Source organism: Herpailurus yagouaroundi, unplaced genomic scaffold (genome assembly GCF_014898765.1).
Source record: "Herpailurus yagouaroundi ecotype Mexico unplaced genomic scaffold, PumYag 77, whole genome shotgun sequence".
In the NCBI taxonomy this organism is placed as follows: Eukaryota; Metazoa; Chordata; class Mammalia; order Carnivora; family Felidae; genus Herpailurus; species Herpailurus yagouaroundi.
In genome coordinates this window covers 23,506,960-23,520,610 of record NW_024412388.1, presented here as the reverse complement: position 1 = coordinate 23,520,610, position 13,651 = coordinate 23,506,960, and the positions used below count along the sequence as shown (strand labels likewise).

Genomic DNA, 13,651 nt, shown 5'->3' with positions numbered 1-13,651 from the left:
TCTTTTCTGTTTTCATCCACTTAGCCACTTTCTCATCTTTCAAGTTCCAACTAAAGTATCTTCATCTCTGATAAACTCTCCTCATTATTCCACTCTTTTATTGAAGGTTGGGTGTCTTGTTGGTGTTGCTGTCATAGTTCATACTCATTGAAACATTCAGCTCCCTGTATTAGAGTTAAATATTTACTTTTTCTGTCACCATTGGGTGCTAGGAAGCTGGTTCAGTAAACACATTCTTGGGCTTAAGTCCAGACCTACCGAATCCAAATCTCCAGTGATGAGACACAGTTCATGTGTTTTTTTTAAAAAGCACTCCCTGGTGATCCTCATGTGCCCTTTGGTTAAGAACTACTGTGATGGTTCCTCTTGAAGAATCTTTTAGCCTTGTATCTCCGGCACCTGGCAAGTAGTGTTTACCTCATAAATGATGAGTGAATACAATATGTTTTCAGAGCATATTGAAGAGACTCATTGAGTGGAGTGTTTTATTTTCAAGGGTATTAAGATGTTATTTTGAATTGATAAGGTCTGAGGTGTAACAGAATGTATGGTCTTGGAATACTGAGAGGCTTTTGGGCTTGAAGATAAGGAGCCAGTTAGCATTTCTTGAAAAGTTGTGTTAAAGAACTTTTAAATTCTTATCAGCTCTGGTTTTATGCTTTTTCTTTTTGCTTTGCCCCTCCTCCCCCCCCCACCCCCCTCCCCTATTTGATATTTCTTGAAACCCTAAAAGATAGGCAAACAGAAGGGGCTGGAGGAGCAAGGTTTACTTTCTTTAATTTGTAAAACATTAAAACTTTGTTTCTGTTCACAGTTACATCGCTTACTGGAAAACAGCGCTGTACTTTTTCAACCTAATACATTTACAAGGTTCATTCCTGTTCTCTGAAGTGAATACTCTGTACTAGCATAGTTGAAGATCACATACTTATGAACATAGGATCAAAGTTGTAGTTTAACCCTGTATTGTCAGTGGTTAATTGCTTTTAAGATTAGTGACTCATTTTTCCTGTTTGAAGCTTTTTAAGAGGTACTGTTTGGGTTCAAGCTTTTTATTGGGGTATAGTATAAGGTACAAACTGTGAATTTTATTTTTTATTTTATGTGTTTATTATTTAAATATTTATTTATTTATTTGTTTGTTTGTTTGTTTGTTTGTTAAGTGATCTCTACACCTAGCATGGGGCTTGAACTCATGACCCCGAGATCAAGAGTTCTATACTCTGTTGACTGAGCCAGCCAGGTGCCCCCAAACTGTGATTTTTTAAAAGGTTTTGTGATGTAGTTCACATACCATACAATTCACCCATTTGTTTACTTAAAAATTTTTTTTAATATTTATTTATTTTTGAGAGAGAAACACAGAGCATGAGTGGAGGAGGGGCAGAGAGAGAGGGAGACACAGAATCTGAAACAGGTTCAAGCCTCTGAGCTGTCAGCACAGAGCCCAGTGTGGGGCTCAAACTCAAGAATTGCAATATCATGACCTGAGCTGAAGTCAGATGCTTAACCGATTGAGCCACTCAGGTGCCCCACAATTCACCCATTTAAAGTGTACTATTCAGGGGTGCCTGGGTGGTTCAATCAGCTGAGTGTCTGATTTTTAATTCTAGCTCAGGTCATGATCCCAGGGTTGTGGGATTGAGCCCTACGTTGGGCTGCACACTGAGTGAGGAGCCTACTTAAGATTCTTTCTCTTTCTTTCCTTCTGCCCCTCTACCCTGCTCTTGCTCGCTTTCTCTTTTTCTCTCTCAAAAAATAAAATGCACTGTTCAGTGGTTGTTAGTATTCACAGAGTTGTGCAACCATCACTACAATAAAATTTTGGAACATTTTTATTATGCCCAAAAGAAACGTGTACCCATTACCAGTCACTGTCCACTTCCCTCATTCCTTTAGCAACCACTAATCTACTTTCTGTCTAAAATGGAATTTTTTTATGATCTAAAAATTTTCATTAACTTTTTCAAAGTAAAATACTTCTAACAGCACAGGTCATTTTCTTTCTAGATGTTTTCTGTGTGTATATATACAAACACAGATTAGTGTGTTTTAGTTTTAAGCCAAGTGGGAACATTCTGAGTATATTACACATGTACACAGGTGCTTTTTTGCCCTTAATACATTGTGGCTATCCTTTCAGGTCAATAACGTTTGATTCTTCTTTAAGGGCCTTAGTGCATGGAGCTACAGTGATTTATTTTGACTGACTTATCTCATATTAGTGAACTTTCAGAGTATTTTCAGCTTTTGACCTTCTAAACAATGCTATAGTGACAATAGGTAGTTTTATTTTTGTATTCTGCGGTCATTTCTTTTCTTTTTTTTTTTAATTTTTTATATATTTTGAGGGAGGGAGGGAGGGAGAGAGAGAGAGAGAGAGAGAGAGAGAGAGAAATGAATGAGTGGGGGAGGGACAGAGAGAGGAGGGTAGAAGATCTGAAGTGGGCTCTGTGAGCCTGGTGCAGAGCTCCAACTCACGAACTGAGCGATCATGACCTGAGCCAAAGTTGGGCACTTAACCAGCTGAGCCACCCAGACGCCCCTCTGCTATCATTTCTTTAGACTGTATTTACAGAGGTGAAATTGACAGATCAAGGAAAAGAATGTGTTTAAGATTTTGATACATATTTCCATATTTTTCTCCAGATTTCCACGTTGTTCTACGAATTTAAAGTTTTACCAACATTATACGAGTATTTATTTTCTCTGTTGGTATATATATTATTTTCGTATATATATATATATATATTTTTTTTTTTTTTTTTTTTTTTTTGAGAGAGAGAAAGAGGGCACAAGTGAGTGACAGGCAGAGAAAGAAAATCCCAGGAGAGACAGAGAGACAGAGAGAAGCAGGGCTCACCTGAAGTGGGGCTGGTGCTCACCCAATGTGGGTCTCGAACTCACCAACCGTGAGGGCTAGGGCTCTAAGGCTAGAATTTTTCTTTTTTAAATTACCTTTATTGAAGCATAAGTACATAATAAAATGCACACATTTTAGATGTATAATATGATAGTTTTTCACTCTAATCATAATGACAGTTCCCATCTCTCCAAAAGTTTCATGGGCCACTTTTAATTCCCCAGCAGCAACTGCTGATTTGCTTTCTGCCTAGGCCTAGACTTTAATTACTGTATTTTAATGGCATTTGGAATGACATTAAAACAACTCTTGTTATTTCTAGAATCACAGGTATACCCCATGCCCTAAGGGATGAATGCTCCTCCATAGATGGCTATAAAAGTTGCTCCCTCACCTCCTTCCAAGTCCTTTGTTTAAATGTTACTTTTTCATTGAGGCCTTCCATGAATACTGTTTAAATTATAGTTCTGTCCCCCTTCCCTGCTTTTTCTCAGTGGTCTTTATACCATTTTGTAGTTTTCTGTACTTTCCAAAATGTTTGCAGTGAGGGTTTATTGTTTTTAGAATTCAAAATTACCTTAAACACATTTTTTTTTTTAATTTTTTTTTCAACGTTTTTATTTATTTTTGGGACAGAGAGAGACAGAGCATGAACGGGGGAGGGGCAGAGAGAGAGGGAGACACAGAATCGGAAACAGGCTCCAGGCTCCGAGCCATCAGCCCAGAGCCTGACGCGGGGCTCGAACCCACGGACCGCGAGATCGTGACCTGGCTGAAGCCGGACGCTTAACCGACTGCGCCACCCAGGCGCCCCTAAACACATTATTTTTAATGGGAGGAAAAAACTCCTATGTGTTTTGGTTTTTATTTATTTTTTTTTTTTTTAATTTTTTTTTTTCAACTTTTTTTAATTTTTGGGACAGAGAGAGACAGAGCATGAACAGGGGAGGGGCAGAGAGAGAGGGAGACACAGAATCGGAAACAGGCTCCAGGCTCTGAGCCATCAGCCCAGAGCCCGACGTGGGGCTCGAACTCACGGATCGTGAGATCGTGACCTGGCTGAAGTCGGACGCCCAACCGACTGCGCCACCTAGGCGCCCCTGTGTTTTGGTTTTTAAATCCAGTTTCAAACATTATTCCATGGCACTCACGACACCCATAAATAAACAAGTTTAAAACCTGATAAATTTGCTATAGCTGAAGTTCTTCTCAACCACAAGAGGGAAACTTGCATGCTTCATGACCTCACAGTAATACAAAGTGTATTAAGGGTAAGGAACTAAAGGTAGTTAACTGTGCTCAAAAAAGGAGCAAATGAAGGTTTACTGTTTGCATAACATCAGGTGGAATTCTGTAAAGAATTAAGCCACATAAATTAATACCTGCCAGTGCTTAAGAGATTATTTTGATTAGGACTTCTTACTTTTTTTTTTTTTTTTTTAAGTTTATTTATTATGAGAGAGAGAGCACAAGCAGGGGAGGGGCAGAGAGAGAGAATCCTAAGCAGGCCCCGCGCTGCCAGCACTGAGTCTGATGCAGGGTTTGAACCCACAAACTGTGAGATCATGACCGAGAGTCATGACCTAATTGACTGAGCCACCCAGGTGCACCCCCCACCACCACTTTTTTAAATTCAGAGGAGATAAAACTCTGAAATATATTCTCCCACAGATACAGTTTTGGATTTATGTATTATGTACTCTTTTAGGATCATAAAGTCCAGAATGAGCTATTTGATGTGCTTGGTAGCTGCCTTCTTAATTATGTTGCTGTGATTTATCTGGATAGATTTACTCAGTGAGAATTCCTTATTCCCTTACATACTACAATAGAATGTTGAAACAAGGGAGTAGTAAGGGTTTGTGACAAGGCCACTAAATGGAGGAAGACATTTTGTAGGCCTCCTGGTTGAAGACTTGATAGACAATCTGTTTCTTGTGCCAGTTGTTTGTAACTGTAACAATAATAATGAAGTGTTTAACTCAAGAAACTTTATCGCACCAGTGTTTATTCCCTTTATGCCGCCTGGCCTGGATGGCTCAGTCGGTCGGTTGAACGTGCAACTCTTGATATTGAGGATGTGAGTTTGAGCCCCACATTGGGTGTAGAGATTACTTAAAAAAATACGTATATATGCAGATATGTTAAAACAAGGGTCATTTTTATTGACAGTGAATGTAATTTTGTTTTCATTATGGGCCAACTAAGGACTCTTTCCATGGTTCAATGCCATTCTGTGTATCCTCATAAACAGGGATTTAAAAATCAAATAAAATGTTTTTCCCTCCCATTAAAAATAACTTGAGGTACTTTTGATTTCTAAAATCAATAAATGCTCATTGTAAATATTTTGGAAAGTACATCCAATTACAAAATTATAAAAACATGCAGGAAACCAACCAACTAACTGTAATTCGGTCTTCTATAACCTTTTATGATAGGTCTATCTGGTTTTTTATTAAAAAATTTTAAAAATGTAAATAATTATGTATTTATAGACAGGAAAATCTCTTTGGTGCTAATAACAAGAACGATTGCTTCTTGAGTTTTGCCTTTTTTTTTTTTTTTTAATCTTATGGGCAGTATGAATTTTTACTAATTATTTTTCTGTTTTGGTTAACCACTGGAGAAGTTAGAGATAAATTTATGGTTCATTTCTAGCAAGTATATTGGATCCAATTACATACATTTTATAAACAAGGCTCTTCTCATTTTCCCTTTGCCTTAATTTTCTCATTAGTTGAATTTACTAGATTTTGTAAGTCACTCTGAATCCTTTTTGGAACAAGTTCAGGTAAAATAAAAACATTTCTGTGATTATAGTTTTCTGTCTTTTTTTTTTTTTTTGGTCTAACATATCAAAATACCCTATGACAGAATATTTCTGTAGATAATTTTAAGGTTTTATAATATTTCATTATATTTAATGGTCTCATTCTTTTCTGTATTATTTCCTGATATTAGTCATTTAGGCTTCTAAATTTTTACCATTGTAGGTGGTTCTGTAATGAATATTTTGTTCATCAATATTTGCAGTTTGAATTATTTTCTTAGGTCTTAGAATGGGAAAAATACTGCTAGATGTTCATAAAGCTATTCTGCCTCTTGTGTAATTATTTCCCCCCTTTTTAAGATACAATTTGTGTATAGTAAAATATGTTATTTTAGTATGCACTTTTATAGGTTTTGACAAATGCAGATATTCTTGTAACTACCATGATCAAGATCAGTTTGACCCATCCCCACATTCCATGGAGCCCCTTCATAGTCACTTCTTAACTCTGTTCCCAGCAACTGGTAACCATGAATCTGTTTTTTGCCCCTTTAGTTTTGCCTTTTCCAAAATGTCATATACTGTAAGTGTATGTAGTTTTGAATCTGTTTTTTTTCCACTTAGCATAATGCATTTGAGAATCTATGTTGTTGTTTATTGCTTATTGTTGTTGTTTATTGTTTATCGTCCTTTTTATTGCTCAGTAGTGTTCCATTAAATGGTTTTGTGACTGTTATCCATTTTGTGTGCTTAATTTTAATTCTCTCAGCTGGAATGCTTGGTACACTCATCACTTGAAAGATGGAATGTGGGTGGCATATTTTTGTTATTTTTCTATATTGTGTTTCTGTAGCCTTTATATGTGAAAGACAGTTGTATCAAGACCAAATCTTTGGCCATAGTTTGTATGTTTTATTGTCTTTGGCATGTAGTATTTTATTTTCTTTCTTTATTAAAAAAATTTTTTTTTAACGTTTTATTTATTTTTGAGACAGGGAGAGACAGAGCATGAACAAGGGAGGGTCAGAGAGAGGGAGACACAGAATCTGAAACAGGCTCCAGGCTCTGAGCTGTCAGCACAGAGCCCGACATGGGGCTCGAACTCACGGAGTGCGAGATCATGACCTGAGCCGAAGTCGGCCGCTTAACCGACTGAGCCACCCAGGCGCCCTGGCATGTAGTATTTTAGAGAACCAAGAGTAAACCGCCCCCCCCGCTGGAATACTTAAGGAATACTCCAACTTTAGGATAGTTTGTTCAGGATGTGATTTTTATGTGCTATTTGAGTGAAACCTTTTGATCTGCATTGGTTTTTTTTTTGTAGCTTGAGAAAAAGGTTCTTTTGGTTATATATTTGCTTATTTTAGGGTTGTTTTTTTTTTTTTTGCTCAGGACTATCTTTTTTATGGAACTCTCATTTTTAAAGAAATTTATTTTTTTTCTTTATTTTTTTAATTTACATTCAAGTTAGCATATAGTGAAACAATGATTTTTGGAGTAGATTCCTTAATGCCCCTTACCCCTTTAGCTCATCTCCCCCCCCCCCCACCTCTCCAGCAACCCTCTGTTTATTCTCCATATTTTTAAGCCATATCTTCATTATTTCTTTATAGTGGCCTTTTCTTTTTTAATGTTTATTTATTTTGAGAGAGAGAGAGAGAGAATAAGCAGGTAAGGGACAGAGAGATTGGGAGAAAAAGAGAATCCCAGCAGGTTCCACACATGGAGCCTGATGTGCACGGTTCAAGTCCATAACCCTGGGATCATGACCTGACCCAAAATCAAGAGTCAGACATTTATCCGACTCAGCCGCCCATCTGCCTGTCCCCCTCCCTCCCTCCCTTCCTTCCTTCCTTGCTTTCTTCTTTCCTATTTTATTTTTTAAAGAGAGTGAGCGAGTGGGAGAGGGGCAAAGAGAGAGGGGGACAGAGAATCCTAAGCAGGCTCCATGGTGACAGTGGAGAGCCCAATGTGGGGTTCGAACTTAACAACTGTGAGATCAGGATCTGAGCCGAAGTTGGGCACTTAACCAATTGAGCCACAAGCACCCCACACCTGTCTTTTTTTAATTTAAAATTTTGATTTAGTTATTGTCAACTCACATACTATTTTAAGAAATAATACAGAGTATAGTAATACAGTGTACAATCCTTTATACACTTTGCCAAATTTCTCCCCAGGGGTAACATTTTACAGTATAACATTTGTAGATAACATTTTGTAGGTAATGTTGTGTAATATGACATTACAACTAAGATGCTGACATTGATAAAAATCCATCCATCTTACTGAGTTTTTCCAGTTTTGTTTTTAATTAAAAATTTTTTTAACATTTATTTATTTATTTTTGAGAGACAGAGAGAGAGTGTAAGCAGGGGAGGAGCAGAGAGAGGGAGACACAGAATCCAAAGCAGGCTCCAGGCTCAGAGCTGTCAGCACAGAGCCCTATGGGGGCTTGAACCCATGAATGGTGAGATCATGACCCGAGCCGAAGTCAGATGCTTAACCGACTGAGCCACCCAGGCACCTCTGATTTCTCCGGTTTTGATCTCATTTGTGTGTGTGTGTGTGTGTGTGTGTGTGTATTTTAAATGTGGTATGGGAGTTTTATTAAGATAAAGGGCCTCTCCTCTTTCTTTCTTTCTTTGTTATTTTAGAGAGAGCGAATGGGGCAGGGGGCAGAGGGGCGGGGTGGAGTGGGGGGCAGAGAAAAAAAGAAAATCTTAAGCAGGCTCCATGCTCAGTGTGGAGCCCGATGCAGGGCTTGAACCCACGAACTGTGGGATCATGACCTGAGCTGAAGTCGGAAGCTTGCCCAACTAAGCCACCCAGGTGCCTCTGAGTAGCTCTTTTTATAACCACATCCACCTTCCCCTTGAGGGGTAGGGGATAGGGGAGCTCCCCCCAAACTCTAATTTCTTATTCTCCAGTTTTGCGATTTTGTCTTTTCCAAACTATTCTGAATGGAATCATCGTATTACCTTTGGGGATTGGCCTTTTCTTGCTCTGCAGAAGGTCCTGGAGACTTTTAGCAAGTTGTTGCATATAGTAGTTCATTCCTTCTTGTTGCTGCACACTGTGCTATTTTGTAGATGTACCACAGTTTGTTTCACCTGTGGAAGGGCACCTGGGCAGATTCTGGTTTTTAGTTGCTGGAAATAAAGCTGCCGTGAGCATTCATATTCAGGTGTTTCTGTGACCATAAGTTGTCATTTCTCTGGGATAACTGCTTTAGGAGTGCAGGTGCTGGGTCGATCATAGGATAGTTGCATGTTCAGTTTTTGAAGAAACTGCCAAATTGTTTTCCAGAGTTGGCTGTGCCATTTTACATTCTTACCAGCCATGTTTGGTCTAATTTTTCTGAACCCTTACCAGCATGTGGTGGTGTTACGTTTTTTTATCTTAGCCATTCTGATAGGTACGTGATGGTATCTCATTGTGGTTTGAATCTATATTCCTGTGATGGCTAATGATGTTCAGCATCTTTTCACGTGAGCAGTTATCTTTATTTTTTAATGTGGGTTTTATTCTTATTATTTATATGATCTTAATTATTGATAAAAATGTTAAATTCTGTTTGATACATTTTCCCTGGTCCCTTTATCCAATAACATTTGTGGAACTCTATTTATAAGTTTGATAAAAGATCTTTTACTTAATTTATAGATCAGCATTAACTTAGCATGTATTCACTTGGAAAAATTTAAGAATGATTTATTTTTAAACTAGATTTGGCAAACTGTGGCCTCTGTGCCAAATCTGGCTTGCTGCCTGTTTATGTATGGCCCTTGAGCTAAGAATGGTTTTTTACCTTTTTAAATAGTTGAACCAAATCAAAACAAACCAAACCAAAGAAAGATATGATAAAGACCCTGTGTAGCCCACAAAGCCTATATTCTTTGGCCTGTTACAGAAAAAGTGTGCCAAGTTCTGTTTTTTAAATAACAGCTTTATTGAGCTATTTTTCACATACCTTAAAATTTGTCCTTAAATTTGTAATTCAGTGGTTTTTAGTACATCCACAGTATTATGCAACTTATCAGCTATGTAACTGTAGACATTTTTAGCACTTCCAGAAGAAACTTTGTACTCATTAGTAGTCATTGCCTATTTTCTCCTTTTCCAAGTCCCTGGCAAACCCAAGTCTATTCTTGTTTCTGTAGATTTGTTTATTGTGGATATGTTATATAAATGGGATCATATAAATATATGGCTTTTTGTGTCTGGCTTCTTTCACTTACCTAATGTTTTTAGGGTTCATGCATGTTTATGTATCAGTGCTTCATTCCTTTTTGTGGCCAAATAATACTCCTTTGTATGATATACTATATAAATTTTACACATTCACCAGTTGACTTACTGCCTTGTGGATTTGAATTTTGCTATGAATTTTTGTCTGTAGATCTATATTCTTTCTTCCGATAGGTAAATCATTTTCAGAAATCTTCTCTTTTATATCTTCAGGATGTGACTTCTTTTTCCTCATTAAGTAGTTTACTCCCTGTGGCCTCATGATGACTTGCTTCCTTTTGATCATCCTTGAATTAACGGAGAGAGTTCTGGCCACAGATGGGCTGTGTGGGTGGCTGTTACATCTTCAGATACACAGTTGGGTGGCAGAGTAGTGTGCACAGCTCCTTCTCCGCTTTTGGGTTTCTAGCAGGCTTTTGTCTGGTGCAGCTTTGTTGGATCTGGATGGGCCCTTTTGTCTTTATTGCCCATTTAAACAGTTGGAGTACCCCAGACACATTTTGATCCCCCAATATAGGACACCGGAAAGAGACACGGGAGTCAGCCTGCCTGGGTAACTTTGGGCGAGTTTTTAACCTTTCTCTACCTCAGTTTCCTCCTCCATTAAAAAAATGGGAAATGGAGGATAATTAGGAATTATTTCATAATTTGAGAATTAAATAATACATACTGCTACCTAGAACATAGTAAGTACGAACTATTCTGACAGTCATAAAAGGCCCACCCTATTTCTGTTCTTTTTCACAGTGTTTCCCTGTAGAAACTGCTTCTGAATGTACCATAACTAACCTAATTTTTATTTACTGTTGGCTATCCTACCCCTAACTTTTTGTTGAAAATTTTTTTCTTTCTTTCTTTAAATTTTTTAAGCTTGTTTGTTTATTTTGAGAGAGAGAACGAGCAAGCAAGCAGGGAGGGGCAGAGAGAGAGGGAGAGAGAATCTCAAATAGGCTCTGCCCTGCCAGCTCGGAGCCCGATGGGGGCTCAAACTCTCAAACTGTGAGTGAGATCATGACCTGAGCTGAAATCAGCAGTTGAACGCTTAATCGACTGAGCCATGCAGGTGCCCCTGTTGAAAGTATTTCTTAACTGTTTTTTTCTTATTGTTAAAAGTAACTACACAGTGAGCACCTTGGCTTATAGAACTTATTCCTCATTGTGGTTATTTAAGATGTTTTTAGAAAGAGGATTGTTGGTTTGAAAGTTACTAATATTTTAAAGACATAAATATTGTCAAATTTGTTTTTAGAAGATTCTGATTTTTTTCATAGGCATTACACAAAATACAGAAACTACTGAAGAAATTTTAACATTTGAGTATATTACCTTAGTCTTTTTTTTAACCTTCTAGTCTTACTTTGTTTATGTCTCTGTATGGAAATGTATTTGTTTCTTTTTATATATGCAGATTTGTTGTCTTTAGAATCCTTACACATACACATTTTTCTCAAACAATTTTGAAGATGTTTTAAATAGCTGCATAAAATTCTGTAAGTGAATATATACTACACTTAATGATTCCTGCTGTAGTTTAACTTTTTAACCACTTTTGCCATCACATTGCCAGGTTGAAGATCTTTGTTAACACTCTTTGATCGTATTTCTGATTATTTGCTTTGGCTAAAATCCTAGAAGTGGAGTTACTAGAACAGAGGCAATTAACATTTATAAAACTTGATGCATATTGTCAAATTTCTTAAAAAAATTTTTTTTAATTTAGTTTAGAGAGAGAGGGAGAGAGAGAGAGAAGGAGAAAGGGAGGGGCAGAGAGAGAGGACGACAGAGGGTCCAAAGCAGGCTCTGTGCTGAGAGCAGACAGCCCAATGCGGGGCTCAAACTCATGACCTGAGATCATAACCTGAGCCGAAATCGGATGCTTAACCGACTGAGCCACACAGGTGCCCCATCAGATTTCTTTCTTGAAAAGCTGTAGAAAAACATGACAAAGTATTCTTTGAAGCAGGATAAGAACCATTTTAAAGAAGCTGGCACTGGAAGTCCTATTTCTGCTATTTTTATCACTCCTGAGACCAAGGGTAATTTCTCACATTACAGATATTCGTGTGTACTGCCCGTCATGTTTTTAATACTGTGGGGGTGACTTTTAGAGAGAGAAGACGAACTGCCATGGCACTATTGATAAAGTGCAGTTTTGCTACTTAGTGGTTATGACAGCAGTTAAGAGAGCAGTAGGACCTGTGTGCCATGGTCTTTGAACTTTTGTTTGCATCCAACTTCTGGTTTGCCAACAAGGGAGAGCAAATAACTAGAGAAGTAGTCTTTGCGTAAGGACCTCTCCCACCTGGAGACTGACACTGTAGGCGTACCTTGCGGCTGACAGTTTCTCCTCCTAGCTTATTTTCCAAAATTGGTAGTTTCCACTGGTGGTCTTAATTGTACATTTGTTAAAAATAGTCACTGTCTTGTAATTTGTGGAAAATTCTTATCAGTGACTGTGTTGGCCCTTAAGTTGTTTTCTCTGACAAACCCTTCTTATGGTAGGAATTCTTACATGTCTGTTAGTGAGCCCCAGGGATGACAAAGTGAATCTCAGAAAATTTGATGTTAGCAAGACTTTGGAAAATCCACTTCTATGCCTTTTTGGTGGGTAAATATTTGCTACTTTCACATAGACTCTAATACTCTGCCAGTAAGATTGTTCCTGATTCCAGTGAGGTCAATGGTGCCTTTAAATTTTGTTTCATTTTTTGAAAAGAGCCTGATACAGATTTGCCACAACCTGATTTAGGAACTTTTGGATGAGTATTCTTCATTTATCTTTTTTTATTTTTTCCATGTGTTCTCTCTTGAGATTGGTATTTCAGAATGAAGTTTTTTACTGCTAATGAACGCTTTCTGGTGTGTTCCCCATTTGTAAATAAACATTTTTTTTATGTAAATGTAATCTCTATAGTGGTGTAGGAGTCTCTTTTATGTTTCTGAATTTTGGGTTTTTTTGGTGGTTAGCAATATGCCAGTCAGCTCTCTGGCTACAGATAGTAGTTTCCAGACAAGAAGAGAGACGATTGATCATTATCTGAAGTTTTTAAGGTGTTTTATTTTTAAGTAATCTCTGCATCCAGTGAGGGGCTTGAACTCAGACCAAGAGTTGCTGCTCTACCAACTGAGTCACCCAGGCGCCCCGATCATTGTCTTAAGTTTTACACTTTTTATTAGGTTCTTCCATAACAATTAAACCGTTTCTTTTTGCAGTTAAAATGGCCTTGCCTTGGGGCGCCTGGGTGGCGCAGTCGGTTAAGCGTCCGACTTCAGCCAGGTCATGATCTCGCGGTCTGTGAGTTCGAGCCCCGCGTCAGGCTCTGGGCTGATGGCTCAGAGCCTGGAGCCTGTTTCCGATTCTGTGTCTCCCTCTCTCTCTGCCCCTCCCCCATTCATGCTCTGTCTCTCTCTGTCCCAAAAATAAATAAAACGTTGAAAAAAAATTAAAAAAAAAAAAATGGCCTTGCCTTCATTATTGATTTCAGTTTGAACATGATTGGTGAAATTAAGAAAAAGACTGGCAGAACCAGCAGTTGTGAGGTTTTTTCGTGTTTAAAGGTCACTAGTATCATTAAATGATTTTGAAAATGTGTATTAATTCCTTTTGCTTTCAAAATTGTTTTCTTTTATGTTTAGGAAGTGCTGACATTTACGTGAGATGTATATATTCTGGTAGTCTGGTAGCAAAACAGTTTTGGTAACTTAGTTCTAGTAGTTTATTATGTGGGTCTGTTAATCACCCTAGCAGAATGCCACCAGCATAT

At 37.9% G+C, this 13,651-nt stretch overlaps 1 protein-coding gene across 19 annotated transcripts in view; it reads left to right on the top strand.

Moving 5' to 3' along the window:
• The window catches only part of PUM1 (pumilio RNA binding family member 1), a 135,375-nt gene that overhangs the window by 20,900 nt on the left and 100,824 nt on the right, over positions 1–13,651 (top strand). The window contains exon 1 of one of the 19 annotated variants that reach the window (XM_040467326.1): positions 4,193–4,206. The exons of 17 other annotated variants lie outside the window; for them this stretch is intronic. The gene's annotated coding sequence lies outside the window, so the exon portion shown is untranslated. Of the gene's footprint in view, positions 1–4,192; positions 4,207–13,651 lie in introns of those variants that run through there. One more of the 19 variants, XM_040467376.1, reaches the window with a different exon arrangement.